The 14,925-nt window shown below is 32.6% G+C and overlaps 1 protein-coding gene across 1 annotated transcript in view; it reads left to right on the top strand.

The window, feature by feature from the left end:
- LOC134705760 (myosin-IIIb-like) overlaps positions 1-14,925 on the top strand; it is a 45,201-nt gene that overhangs the window by 28,663 nt on the left and 1,613 nt on the right. The gene's annotated exons all lie outside the window — the stretch shown is intronic.

The raw sequence follows: 14,925 nt of genomic DNA, 5'->3' as shown, positions 1-14,925 counted from the left end.
AACTCGGACCGTCTTAAAAAGACAGCTAGGACCATCTATAATGATAACTCAGACAAAGACAAAAGGAACATATTTACTAAATTTCAAGTTGATTGGACTTCAACTTCATTAAAAACGACCACAAACGTTTACCTGAAGTAGGACAGACAGATGGAGGAGTGCACGCACAGACCAGAAAACATAATGCCCATAATTGAGGCATAAAGAATTGTAAAATAACAACTTTAGAAAATTATGTATCAAGTATATTGCAGCAAAATAGGCTAGAAAGGGCTAAAGAGAAAAACAGTATCAGCGAATACATTGGTTGACAGAAAATTAGACTTTTAAATAAATAAATAAATAAAAGATTTAAGGAAAAATAACATGTCTGATGAGAAATATCTAAATTGATACTTCTTTTTTATTCCAATTTTGAGTATATATAAAATTATAACGTAAGCATTAAATTAGTCCGAGACTACTCTGACGTCCGACGGCTGTTTAGCCAGACAAGCTGGGGCGTCGGACGTCAGAGTAATCTCGGACTAGCATTAAATTTGCCACAATGTAGTTACTGCCCTGTAATAAAAGTGAGGTATGCGTATCTGACACAATATAGCTCAAGTTAAATGAAACCCTTTTTCAGACATTTCAAGTATATTTTAAATAATATTATAAATAATTTTATTATATGAACTTTTCGGAAGTGTTTCACGACTTTTTTTTGGAAAAAAATTAATTTTATGAAGAATCTGTTGCCATCTAATACTTTCGAATAGACCTGCAGAGTTTATTTTCAATGCATTGTAAGTCAGGTTACGTATTTTGAAACTACCAAAGAACAGACCATTAATTTTTGTGATTAGCAAGCCCCCCCCTCCTCCCGAATATTAAACAGTTGCCTCCTAAGAAGGACACTATATGGACAACTAGCTGGATAAATAATATTTAATAAAACACACGGACAATACCAGTGAGGGTACGACCTTTTGTTATTCTAAGGATGGGAATGGAGCAGCACGATTTTTTGTGGATTTTTTTTATTATGTTAAAAGTCTTAACTTGTCGCTAAGCATGCCTATTGATTCCACCTCTTACCAGGCCATCATATTTATATTCAAAGACCTCTTGCCACCCCACCCCCCCTTTTAACCCCAAAAATTAATTGATTTTCTACTTATTAGACACGAGTTTAAATTGATTGATTGTTAGTTGTTTGCTTTTAACGTCAAGCGACTAATATTTCATATATAGTTTAGACAGGACGCGAAATTTAAATTAAAGTCATGTACGAAAAATGTATACAATATCATAACAAGTAAGGAGATGTGGTATGACTGCCAATTTGGCAACTATCAACTGGAGATCAATGAAGTAGTATTATCAATTATAACCAACCGTGCGGCCTTTGACAAAAAATGACAAATACCCATACTGTATATCAGTTATAAAAGGCCACGACAAAAAAATGTGAAACAATTAAGACGAAATAAACTAACGGCCTAAGGGACGACATCAAAAGTTCAATGAAGGATAACTAGAGGGCACCTTGGTTTATGAGTGTATTAAACAAAGGAAAACGACGGATTCATGACAAAATTGTTTTTTGGTGATTGTGATCTGTTCGTTGATCATACGTTACTCATCATTCTTGCTACTTACAATTTTCTCTATCTGTAATGAACTTGGCCCTTTAGTTACAGAGGAACCCATTTTGTAAAAACTTACTCAAATTTACCAAATTAATGAAAATTGTTTAAAATTGACTATAAAGGGCAATAACTCCTAAAGGGGTCAATTGACCATTTCGGTCATGTTGACTTATATGTAGATCTTAATTTGCTGAACATTAATGCTATTTGCAGTTTATCTCTATATATGATAGCATTCAAGATAATAACCAAAAACGGCTAAATGTCTTTAAAAATTACCAATTGGGGGACAGCAACCAACCAACCAGTTGTACAATTCATATGAAAATTTTAGAGCAGATATATAAAAATATACTTTAATAATGATTTTGGCTCAGTTTGGTTGAGTTTGGTCCAGTAGTTTCAGAGAAGATTTTTGTAAAAAAATTACGAAAAATTGGTAAAAAAATTACTATTAAGTGCAATAACTGCTAAAGGGTTTAACTTACCATTTAAATCATGATGATTTTTTTGTAGATCTTACTTTGGTGAACATAATGGCTGTTTACAGTTGATCTCTATCTATAATAATTTTCAAGATAATAACAAAAAACGGACTTTAATTTCCTTAAAATTGCCAATTCAGGGACAGTAACCCAACAACCCATTGTCTGATTCATCTGAAAATTTCAGGGCAGATAGATCTTGACCTAGTTAACAATTTTACCCTCGTCAGATTTGCTCTAAATGCTTTGGTTTCAGAGTGATAAGCCAAAATATACATTTAACCCCTATGTTCTATTTAGCCATGGAGGCCATCTTGGTTAGTTTGGTTAGTTTGGCGGGTCACCGGACACAATTTTTAAACTAGATACCCCAATGATAGTTGTGGCTTAGTTTGGTTAAATTTGGCCCAGTAGTTTCAGAGGAGAAAATTTGTTTATAAGGTAACGACGACGGACGCTCAAAATTCGGCTTTGTGGACATATTTTTCCTGTCGACAGGAATACATAACTTTTTTGTATTAAAAGATAAACAGATAAACATAATCTGTTTTATGTTAAATTATTTGTAAATTCTGTTTTATATATAAAATGTTCTTTAAATGTGTGCAATTTGTTGGGTTTTTTTTCAAATAATCCATATTTTTTTAAAGAAAGTTTACTTTTGAACACTATTTTTATTTGTTTTTTTAAACTGAAAAAAGTTTTAAATGTCTGAATATCTATATTATTTCTTTTTTCTTTTTATTAAACATAATTTGGCTAATTTATAAACTCTGCACTTTCCCTCTTTTTTGCCAAATTGAGTCCTGTTACCAGGAAATGGTAAACATATGGGGCAAAGAGTAGTAATATTTTTTTTGTTAAGCTCATGTGGCTCTATTGAACTAATAAAGTTTAATTCCGCGGTCACACTAGGCAACGATCGCACTACGATCTGTGAAAAAATGCAAATGTTGATGATCGTAGTGCGATCTTGAAGATCACAGTAAGGTCGTATCACGGTCGTGGTGAGGTCTTCAAGTTCGTGATGAGCGTATACAACTTTGAACATGTTCAAAGCAATCCTGGTGGAATCAGGTATTAGTGAGTTCGCACTAAGGTCATGGTAAAATCGCAAAGGTCGCTGTATCATTATAGCGAGAGCGTAGTGAAAGCGTGATTCTATTCGGAGAGACCAGTACCATAGTGTGGAAACGGAACTGTACGGTTTTCTAATACTTTGGTCATTCGGGAGACTGTCAAAAGGGGCCCCGACATTTGCAAAATAACAAGTTGCTTGATGAAAATTTGATGAACTCTTATGTTATTATATATAGCTATGTAATGTTTCTGCTTCAAGTTTTGGTAGCTAAAATATTCTTATAAAGAACCAATAAAATAATAAGAAAGCTATGTGCATCCAAACGTTTTCCTTAAAATGATGGAGCTCCATGTGAAACGATCAAATTTGTCACACAACAGCGATCAAAAATGTATTAAAAACATAACAAAAAATGTATAAAAACAACATAGAAAAATCAATGTTTGCTACCTGAATTTCCACATGTACCTTTTCTGATATATAGTCGTACCTGTCTGAATGTTTTGAAGTCATTTTTCCAGTAGAAATCCAAATATATTCATTTTCTCCATGTCGGATATTTTTATTGACTGTACAATCGCTTGCAAGTTTACTGTACAATCACTCTGAGCCTTCCTGAACAATATCTATGAGAAGAACATAAACCGTGTACTATCTCTTCTGCCAAATTTATGATTAGTTTATGTTTTCCATGATACTGCTGTCATATAAATATTTATTGAAACTACTGTAATCCAATGCTGCAACACATGTCTGGAATGATTTTCTCTTCTTTTTCTGTTACAATTTAATTTCAGTTAGTTATTTTGTATTGTTATCAATTTTTTATACCTAAATTACACACTAAAAAGTTGAGTCTGCCTGAGCGGATCCGGCATGAGGGGAGAGGGAGTGTTGGTGATTGAAACCCCATTCAAGTTTTTCGATTTTTTTTTATTTTGTGGAATTTCAGGGTGTTCCGTGGTTTGGATCCCGCACCTGATCTGATATCGTCTTTGATAGTATTAAATGATGATCCGATCATTCAACTGATTTTTTTTTTATAGTTTGGTCTTGTGTTGTGATAGGTTTTTTTTTTTTTAGAAATGAGCGCATACAGACATTTTTAACCCCGCCAAATTATGTATGTACCTGTTTTAAGTCAAAAGCCCGTACGGTCGTTCAGTGTTCAGTGTTTGTCGTTTTTTCGTGTATGTCATATATGTTTTTCGTAAATTGTTTTATTATGAATTAGGCCGTCAGCATGGTCAGTTTGTGTATTATTTCTTATTTTTCATGTCGGAACCTGTTATTGCCGACTATAATTGCTTAAATCCATTTATTTTTTTAACTTTAAAAATCCTATCACATCTCCTTATTTTTATATTGAAGATATAAATATGGTTTGATAAAATGTTGTTCTGACTAAAAAAAAAAAAAATTTTCGTTTATTTGTCGGATTCTATAGTTGGGAATATTGAAAAGTTCCCAATATAAAAAAAAAATCATGTTGTTTTCTCTGTCTTTCAGATATCAAGGCCTCTCCAATCCTTGATAAAATTTAATTTTACTGGAGCTTTTTCTTCCAGTAGTTATAGCTTGTAGTAAACAGAAATCTCATTGGAAATTATACCACATCTTATTTTGATATCGTGTTTATTGAAATATAATACGTGTCTTTTCTTGGATCCGTGGTTAGCTACCACCATTTCACATTCGAATTCCTTTATCAAGTTACAATATCCCGATCATATGATGAAAAATTCTTTGTTTTATTGTTCAAATATGTATTTATTATTTTTTTTAAATTGCTGGTCAAAAACATATTATTAATATATAAGTAAAATTCGAAATATGCTAATTACTCTTGCAGAGCATCTAGTCACCTTTTTTTATATATAAATATTTATTTTGTACGAGGATTATTTTCATTTTTATTTTAGATTAGATTCTTAACATATTTTGTACTGTCCTTTTCTTTTTGTCTTGTATACTTATTCAGTGGTTGTTTGTTTACGTGTTCAATTTGTTTTTCGTTCATTTTTTGTACATGAATAAGCCGTTAGTTTTCTCGTTTTACATTGTTATTTCGGGGCCTTTTAAGTTTTGTAGCTGACTATGCGGTATGGACTTTGCTCATTGTTGACGGCCGTGCGATGACCTATTGTTGGTAATTTCTGTCATTTTGGTCTCTTGTGGAGAGTTTTCTATTTGGCAATCATACCACATCTTCTTTTTTATATCTATTGTATACATTTTGTTTTTGTCTCTGTTATAGTCACCATAAAAGGGTTCCTTGATAGGATCTTAATCGTTAAAATGACTGGTTATGTGCTTATTTTCATTTCAAATACCATATATAAATATAATAGGAGAGACAAGGAATATGGAACGCCACTGATAGCTGTGTCACAGTGGAAAAATGGACATAATTTGATTTTGATACTTTTTGGACATTTTGTTCAAGATTTTGTAAAACAAGTGATTTTGTTATATTTGCAATATTTCACTAGGGATTTTGATATTTCTATTGTGCAAGATTTAAGTCAAGTTTAGAAGATTAAGCTAATATAATTTCATGTTTTAATTTTTTTTTTTTTTAAATGGCGTTATTTTCTTCAAAATGATCTATAATTATTCCTGAGACTACTATAACACATGTTATAGTAGTCTCAGATTATTAGTATTTGACAAGCCAAGGCTTTAATCCCATAAATAAGTCTGTATGTTCTATAATTGTTAATTTTTCTGTTATCCCTTATTTGAATTTTCTCACTCATTTAGAGAAATATTTGTCAAGTACAAGTAGTTTTGGTTTGTTATATAAACTATGTTGTTATTTTGGTGTTGCCGATTGGATTTAGTATTACACTGAGCAGTCCCAACTCTGTACAATCGTATTTCATGCTGAACTTATTAAATTATACATCGCGCTAACCCGAGTCGTCTTTTGTTACAAGAACTAGCCCCAGAGTCAGAGTCCGTACTGTTTATTGTGTGTATGTGGTTCCAGACCAACACATTTCCCAGTCACAGATAAACCCAGAATCTATTTGTGATAGATGTCTTCCGTTGTTCATATTTAGTATATTAAGCTGTGAACATTTAATTATTTTCAGCGTTTTTTTCTCGATTACGAGTGCCCTCTTTATTATGTTCACATGGTTCAGTAGTATAACAATTATGTTGAGCAATAACATCATAATGATCAGTAGAATAATCATTATATTGTGCAGATCTGGTATTATATTCAGCACTTTAATCAATATACTTTTGTCTTTATATTCAGTACTTTTGAAAATATCTTCTGTCAACATATTATTATATTATGTAGATTTCTCATTATGTTGATTACAGAAACCGAAATATTCAGTGGTCAAAGACACTAGTTATACGCCCGTCGTCTTAAGACGGGACGTATTATGGTATACCGTTGTCCGTCCGTCTGTCCGTCCGTCGTCCACACTTCGGACAATAACTAGAAAACGCTTTCACCAATTTCCATGAAATTAAGTGAATTGTTTATATCTATTGACGTAAGCTCCCTTTCAATTTTTATAAATTTCAGATTTTAAGTTTTAAATTTATGGGGCTTTATTCATAAAAAAGGGGTTTTTTAACACTTCGGACAATAACTCAAAAAGGCTTTCACCAATGTCCATGAAATATCTATTGATGTAAGCTCCCTTTCAATTTTTATAAATTTAAGATTTAACATTTCCGTGTTATGAATTTTTATGCTTAAAAAGGGGGGATTTTCCTATTTTGGGACAATAACTAACACTTTCAAAAACAATTTAAAAGAGCAACGGGCGTATCATGCTCTAAAGCGCAGCACTTATTATCAATACTGTTATCATTATGTTGAGTGAAATAAATATTATGTTCTGTAGACTGATCATTATGTTCAGTAAAATAAATTTTATGTTCAGTTCAAACAACTTTATGATGAGTGGTCAAAATGTTTCATGTTTGGTTCAAAAGATATTACACTAGGTGGTTAATCAATCACTTTGAGTGCATTTTTCATTATAAATGTGGTGGTGGTAGACTTCCGAAAATAACCGAAAACATGTATAATTTTTCGGGTTTATTTTCATACTGTCAACATGTCGTCTGCTATACAACGTGCTCTTGCAGAACTTGATCTGCAAATCTTTCAAATTAAAAAGTTTAAAGATGATAGGATAGAAGATGACACTTTTCAGCACCTTACTGATCAAGACTTGATCAGACTATGTGTTGAAACTATTGGTGATAGAATAAAGATTGAGGGAAGCGATGAGCATGACTCTGTGACTATATGACACAAACATTAGCAACTATAGGTCATCATAATACCCCTAATAACTAGAAAAAGCCCCCGCATAGTAAGCTATAAAAGATGGAGGAAAGATACCAGAGGGAGTGTCCCCGAAATGCTGTGTGGTAGACAGTGTTATTAATTAATTATTAGCGCCCTTAGTAAAACTTCAAATTTCATAATTAATGTATTTCATTGTTAAATAATTTACATGAAGCTTATATAAGTATATATTTGAAAATTGCATAGCTTTTGCTATTTGAATTCGTTGGTTAAAGATATTTATTTATATTGTAAAGTTGAATATTTGCATCGTCGCAAAATCTTTGGTTACCCTCTTTGTATACATTCAGTGAGAAACTTATATATTTTATAGATCATACAGACACCCAATTTGGAAATTGATAAATCTTGTCTATCATTTTTTTTATATGCGTTTTGTTCTTTGATTTAGCCATGTGATTATGTGTGTTCCGAATTGAGTTTTCTCTTATACCCCAGACCCACTAAGCCACGATCGCACTACGATCTGTGGAAAAAATGCAAATTTTGACGATCGTGTAGGTCGCAGTAAAGTCGTACCACGGTTGTGGTGAGATCTTCAAGATCATGAAGAGCGTGGCCAACTTTGAACATGTTCAAAACAATCGTGGTGCGGTCGTGGCGAAATTAGGTCGTGGTAGAAGCGTAGTGAAAGTGCACTAGGATCGTAGTAAGATCGCAAAGGTCGCTGTACAATCGTTGCGAGAGCGTAGCGAAAGCGTGTTTCTATTCTGAAAGATTGCGCTACGATCTCACAGCGACGTTATCACGACCTTAAGTTCAGTATTTTTGCGATTTTACTCTCTACTCTGTTACCGGCCACAAAAAAGCTCATCAACCAGAGAATTAAGTTTATTAACACAAAGCTGTAATAAATTCCAGTAATTTTAAGTTTTTGAAGCTCTTCGGTATTGTATTAGGTACTTTAAATGAAAAGAAAAGTTACAAGTAACATATCATTATACATATTAGTTTAAACGAGTAAACACTAGGGACTATATTCGTGAACAACGAAGCGAAGAAGAACAGACAATTGTGTCCTCGGTCGTATATTGGTATGACGTTGGCGTCGTCGTTCGAAATTTAAACACAAGGTTAATGACCATAACAGGAAGGTTGTCATTGATTTTGGGAGTTCTGGTCCCAACAGTTTAGGAAGTAGGGACAAAAAGGGCCCAAAATAGCATTTTACTTGGTTTTCACGCAAGAACTTTCAGTAAACAGAATTCTATTAAATTTTAACATAAGGTTTATAACCACAAAAAGAAGGTTGGGATTGATTTTGAGAGTTTTGGTCCCAACAGTTTAGGAATAAGGGGCCAAAAACGGTCCAAAACAAGCATTTTTCTTAGTTTTTGCACAATATCTTTAGTAAAAGAAAATAGAAATCTATGAAATTTTCACACAAGGTTTATGACGACAAAAGGAAAGTTGGGATTGATTTGGGGAGTTTTTGTTTTCGTATATAAAGCTGCGCCCTGCGGAGCATCTGGTCCTTTTAGTGGCCCAAAAGCGTGGAATTCATTATCCAGTGAAATAAAAAAAATAAAAAGTATATCTACTTTCAAATACTCTTACAAGTCATTATATTTTTTTGTGTGTCAAATGTATGAGTTAAGCCACAATGTATTATACTATACATGTAGGTGTTTTTTATACGACCTCAAACATTTTTTTGGATCGTATAATGGTATGATGTCGTTGTCGTCTGCGTCGTCCGAAGCCCAATTGGTTTCTGGACAGTTTCTTTAGTTTAAAAAAATAGATCTTAATAAATTTTTTTCTGAAGGGTCAATACCACAAAAGGAAGGTTGGGATCGATTTTGGGGATGGTTGTCCAACCGTTTTTTAATAAGAAGCCCAATACAAGGATTTTTCTAGTTTAAGGACTTGTGTATAAGTATTTCATTTGCTCTGAAATTGTACCACAATGTTTAAAACCACAAGTAGAAGGTTTGGATTCGTTTACGGGGTTATGGGTCAAAAGTTTAGGAATAAAGGGCAAAAAAGGGACAAAAGCAAGCATTTTTCTAGTTTCAAGACAATAAAGTGTGTGTAATTGTATTGACCTTTCTAAAATTGTACCACAATGTTCCACATAACAAAGGGGAGGCTAGGATTAAGTTTTGGAATAATTGCCCAAATATGTAGGAATTAGTGGGGCCAAAAAAGGTAAAAAATGAAGCATGTTTCTAGTTTCCAAACAAAAATTGTTTAGTTGAATGAATCTCTCTGAAATTGTAATACCAGCCCCCGTTTTTGGAGAAAAAAAACCCTGCTTGCTTATAAAGGGAATCACCAAAGCTTGACTAGAGCGGGGCCCCTCTTAGGCAGTCAGCGGGCGCCCACTTATGAAAATTACTGGATCCGCCACTGGATGTTGCCATCAAAACTGTGTCACTTAATAATTTGTCTCCGGGTATATTGTTATGCAATCTGTAACTTTACTACAATGGTTCTTTTATGGTTGCCATGGTAAGGGTTGTTTTGTTTTAAAAGTCTGTCGTGCCGTTACTTGAGAACGACTTATCAAAATTTCACGAAACTTATTGTAGTTGTTTCTTATAATAGTCAAATGATCTGTATATATACTTTTCGGTCAAAATAAGATTAAAACTTTTTGAATTACGGCACTTTGTAACTAAAATAGGGGTGTGTTTTTTTTTTCACATGTCGCACTGTATATCAAGAACAATTTTTGATTTTTGCTAAAAACTTTACACACTTCTTAGTTATATTAATTTTAAGATCTGTATACTTTTTGGTGGTGATTCAAAATTTCATTTTTGAGTTATTGAGTATTTTGTAAAAAAGGGGGAGGGGATTTTTACATGTCGCGCAGGAATAGCTCAGTTGGGAGAGCGTTAGACCGAAGATCTAAAGGCCCCCGGTTCACTCTTGGGTTCCGGCACGAAACAATCCGGCGGCTGGCAGGATATTTTTAGAAAAAAAGAAAGTCTTGTTCCGGCAGCTGGCAGGATATTTTTAGAAAAAAAGAAAAAGAAGTCTTTCTTCTAAAATTATCCTGCCAGCCGCCTGATTGTTCCGTGCCGGAACCAGGGAGTGAACCGGGGGCCTTTAAATCTTCAGTCTAACGCCCTCCCAAGTTATATTAATCTTAAGATCTGTATACTTTTTGGTGATGATTTAAAATTTCGTTTTTCAATTATTTAGTATTTTGTAAAAAAAAGGGGGAGGGTATTTTTACATGCATGTCACGCCGTATCTCAAAATCAATTTATGATTATTGCTTAAAACTTTACATACTTCTTTGTAACATTTATCTTAAGATCTGTATTCTTTTTGGTTTTGATTCAAAATTTTATTTTAGTGATATTTAGTTTTTTTGGGTTCATATGTCCCTCTGTATCTCAAAAACATTATGGTTATTGCTTAAAACTTTCTCAAAAATTATTTATGATTATTGCATTAAACTATCACACAAGACGACAGGCGTATCATGCGCTCATGGCGCAGCTGTTTATTCTAATTTGTACACAATTTAGTTCCTGCATTTTAAGTTGCAGAGAGTTATTTTTCCTCATGCTCTGGGCATGTTGGGCAAAATAATTTCTTTCAAGTCTTATCTGACAGCCTATAGTAAAGTTTTAAAAAATCAATTTAAAAGAATTGGTTGTCATATTTGTTTTAGCCCACTTTGCTATATTCATAAATTTTTATCCGTTATCATTGTCCGTTAACTTATCTAAAATTGTAAAAACTGTTTTCCTCTGCATACTAATGAGCTTAGTTATTTTACCAAACTAGGGAACAAGAAATCTTCATAGGGATACATAGATTGAACATTTTCTAAATGGATCCACAGAACTCTGCGTCTCACCTGCAGTTGCTGCTGTTAGTGTAAAAGTGTGATTTTGACTATAAAAGTGAGTATATTTATCAGTAAAATACAGAATTTAAAAAATAATATATGTGCATGTATCATACGCCATCCATGAACTATGGATAATTAAAATAATGTTATAGCAATAACTAAAAAATATTCATAGATCTAATTTTAAGGGTTAACTTATTATAGCTCTTCATCTTTTATATACGCTTTGGATTTTAAATATTTTGGCCACGAGCATCACTGAAGAGACAAGTGTTGTCGAAATGCGCATCTAGTGCAGAAAATTTGGTACCGTTAATGTTATTATTAAATTTTTTTATCTTGTTCTAGTTTATCATGGAGACTGCAATGATAAATTATAAATCACAAAAAATCCTTAATCTCACCATTGCACATGTCAGAAATGCTAAATATATGGACTCATCTTTAAATTCCTTAATAATAACCCTGATTGGTAAGGTTACCGTAGTATTTGATGATTATTTAAGAAAATTGTACCCTGAATTTTATTTTTAGATTTCAGCAACAGAATGCAGAATTCCAAGAGTCTAATACGGTTTATTAAACAGGATTTTATCACTGAATCAACATCCTACAAGAATATAACATACAAATAAGTAATTATGTGCAGGGAAGAACATTTAAACTAAACTGTAAGAGACATACATGTACAGTGGTGTATTTTTAAAGAGACCGAAAGAACCTGTAATAACTTGCCATGAGTGTATATTTTCCAAACCAGAAGCTCGTTCATAATTATATACAATTTAAATTAAAATTATTGTATGAACATTACAGATAAAATCTCAAAAGAGAAAATTTAGTTTTAAATGAAACATTTAAGTACAAAACATTGAAATAGTCCTTTGATACATGTAGCATGCTCTGCATTGTGAATGAAAACTAAATCAACAAAGATTTTTTTTTATGTTTTTTTTACATGAGACAAGCAATGAGAAGGTTCCTACCTTGGTACAGGCGTTTGAATAAATTAATTTTAGAATATTAAGTTGATAAATGGATTAGAAAAAAAATCTTTCGTTCTGTCTTTTGCAAGTAAGACCCTTTTCCCTGAGTAATTTGTTTCAAAGTTGATCAACAAATACAGACTAAAATCCAGGATGCGAGTCATCGATGTACATGACTTTGCTTGTCTTCTTGCTTTATTGTCGTGTCTGTGACATGCGAAAGATACAGATAACAATCCTACGGTGTTAGCTATTTGTGATTGAGCTTGATATTTTATATGGTAATTGACTTTTACTGGAGGCTTCATACCTTGTGGCTTATACATGCATATATATTACGAAAGTCTGTATTATGTCTGTTGGCCTTGACCTCATTTTCATTGTCAAGCAACTGCTTGAAAACAAATTTCTATTTTTATTATGTTAATTTCTCACTTACCTATTAGTGAACCACCGAATTGGACTATTTACCGGGTTTGTAATAATATGAGCAACAGGATGGGTGCTACATTTATATGTGGAACAGGATCAGCATACCCTGCAGGAGCACCCGAGATCAAACCCATGGAGGGATTCGTGTTGCTTAGTCATTAGTTTTATATGTGGCTTGTGAACTAATATTTGTCTAATTTGCACAGGTCATTAGTCAATGTTAAATTTAGTTTTTTTGTCTATTTCTTTTAGCAATACTAGTAGATGTAACTAGATATAGTGTATGAAATGATTTTATGATTTAAATGTCTTGTCTAGCAGGGGTCATCTGTCGTGTCACCTTGACTTTATTTTTTCATGGTTCATTGGTCAATATGTAATTTTCATTGTTTTGGCTGTTTCTTGTATGAGATAAGCAATAGAAAAACTATATTACGTGTGTATAATGATTGTCAGCTATACATGTCTTTCTGACTTAAATTGGTTGATCTCACATTGACTTCATTTTCATGGATCTTTGACAATGTGTGAAGTATGTGACACCTGTACTAAAACTCTTTCCTTGGTCTATCAGCATAAAATAATTCATGAATATAAAAGCAGGCGAAACGTTTCAGCTTGAGCATTCTCGTTGCATCTTATAAGTTGTATGTGTCTGAGACATTATTGGTTAGAGCTTACAGGACTGACTTTAATTGTTGAGGACCAAGAAATTTGAACAGCAAGAAAGAAGTAAAGAAAGGTTGTATAAAAACATGCTCACGACCCAAAAAAAAGTCATATTTACTTTCTATAATATTATCTACAATATGTTGAGTTACTGTTAATTTTTTGTGAAGACTCGATTCGTGTTCATTTCCAATTAAAAAAAATCATGTGATAGATCGATTCACTTTGGGTTCATAGGTAGAAAATTTGTCTGTAGTTTAGATCTTTTACACTAACCGTGATTTTGAAAGTGCTTTCGGTCAAGGACAAAAAAAAACATTTTTATGCAATTGAACACTCTTTTACTTGTAACGTAAAAGATGAAGAAAACCGAATAAGACTCCAATTAGTAATAGACTGAAATATCTGTTGTAGAAGTGTTACTGTTTTGTGGAGATTTAACTAACTTTTCTTTTCATATTTAGAATTATGTATTTTAATTGGATTCTTCCTTACTATCCTAAAAATTAGTCCAGCTTTTCATTCAAAATCTACTGCTGTCAAAATTCTTATGCTATATTAAAACCACACAAAGAACAATACGAAGCAAAGTTCTATTTTCTTGCCGTTGAATAGAAAATATCAGTGTTGGTAAAAATAAGAAATGTTGTTATAATTTTCAATGATACAATTATAATAATTCACCAAAGTTTTAGGTAGATATACGCAATTGTAGTCGACTGTACGACCTTCATAGAGTGAGTAAAAGTCGCTATAAAAGGTTTAAAAATGTGAAATATGAATATGAAACAATTCATATCAGAATATTCATTGCCTAATGTACATGTATAACAAAACAATTTACAAACAATAGATATGACCGAAATGAACCAACCACAACCACTAGACTACAGGTTCCTGACTTGATCCAAGGTTAATGTTATAAAAATATCTTGAAACGTGTGCTTATTCTTTTAAATTACTTTTAAATTATTACTGAAAACAAACTGTCATGGTATCAAAAGAATCTTTTCTATCTATAGGAGAAACGTGAACTATATTAAAGACGTCATTGCATTTCAAGTGCTACAAGAAAGTATGAAAGAGCAACAGTTTTAATATAGACGACTGCATATATATAATCTACATATTAAGTTCTATTAATAAAACAAGGAGATGTTGTATGCCTCCCCACTAACAACAACAGAACATGGATACTATATAAATAACCATAATGTTCAACGTCAAACGTTGACAAAATCGGTTTAACCCGCCATATTTATATGCATCTCTGTCCCAAGTCGGACAAAGTCATGTTATAGATATGTCTTTGTGTAGTTATACTTTAAATTAGTTTGATGAACGATATTCTGACATTGTGCTTTACATCTAGATGACATATTTTTTTTTCTCTCGGAGCTATTCAGAACTTCTTGTATGGTGCTGACTGCTTAATATTGAAAAACTGTATTGGTGACCCCTGTCTGATAATTTTGTATT

The sequence above is a fragment of the Mytilus trossulus genome, chromosome 2 (assembly GCF_036588685.1).
Source record: "Mytilus trossulus isolate FHL-02 chromosome 2, PNRI_Mtr1.1.1.hap1, whole genome shotgun sequence".
In the NCBI taxonomy this organism is placed as follows: Eukaryota; Metazoa; Mollusca; class Bivalvia; order Mytilida; family Mytilidae; genus Mytilus; species Mytilus trossulus.
Note: the sequence above shows the minus strand (reverse complement) of the source record. Positions and strands in the feature narration are given on the sequence as shown.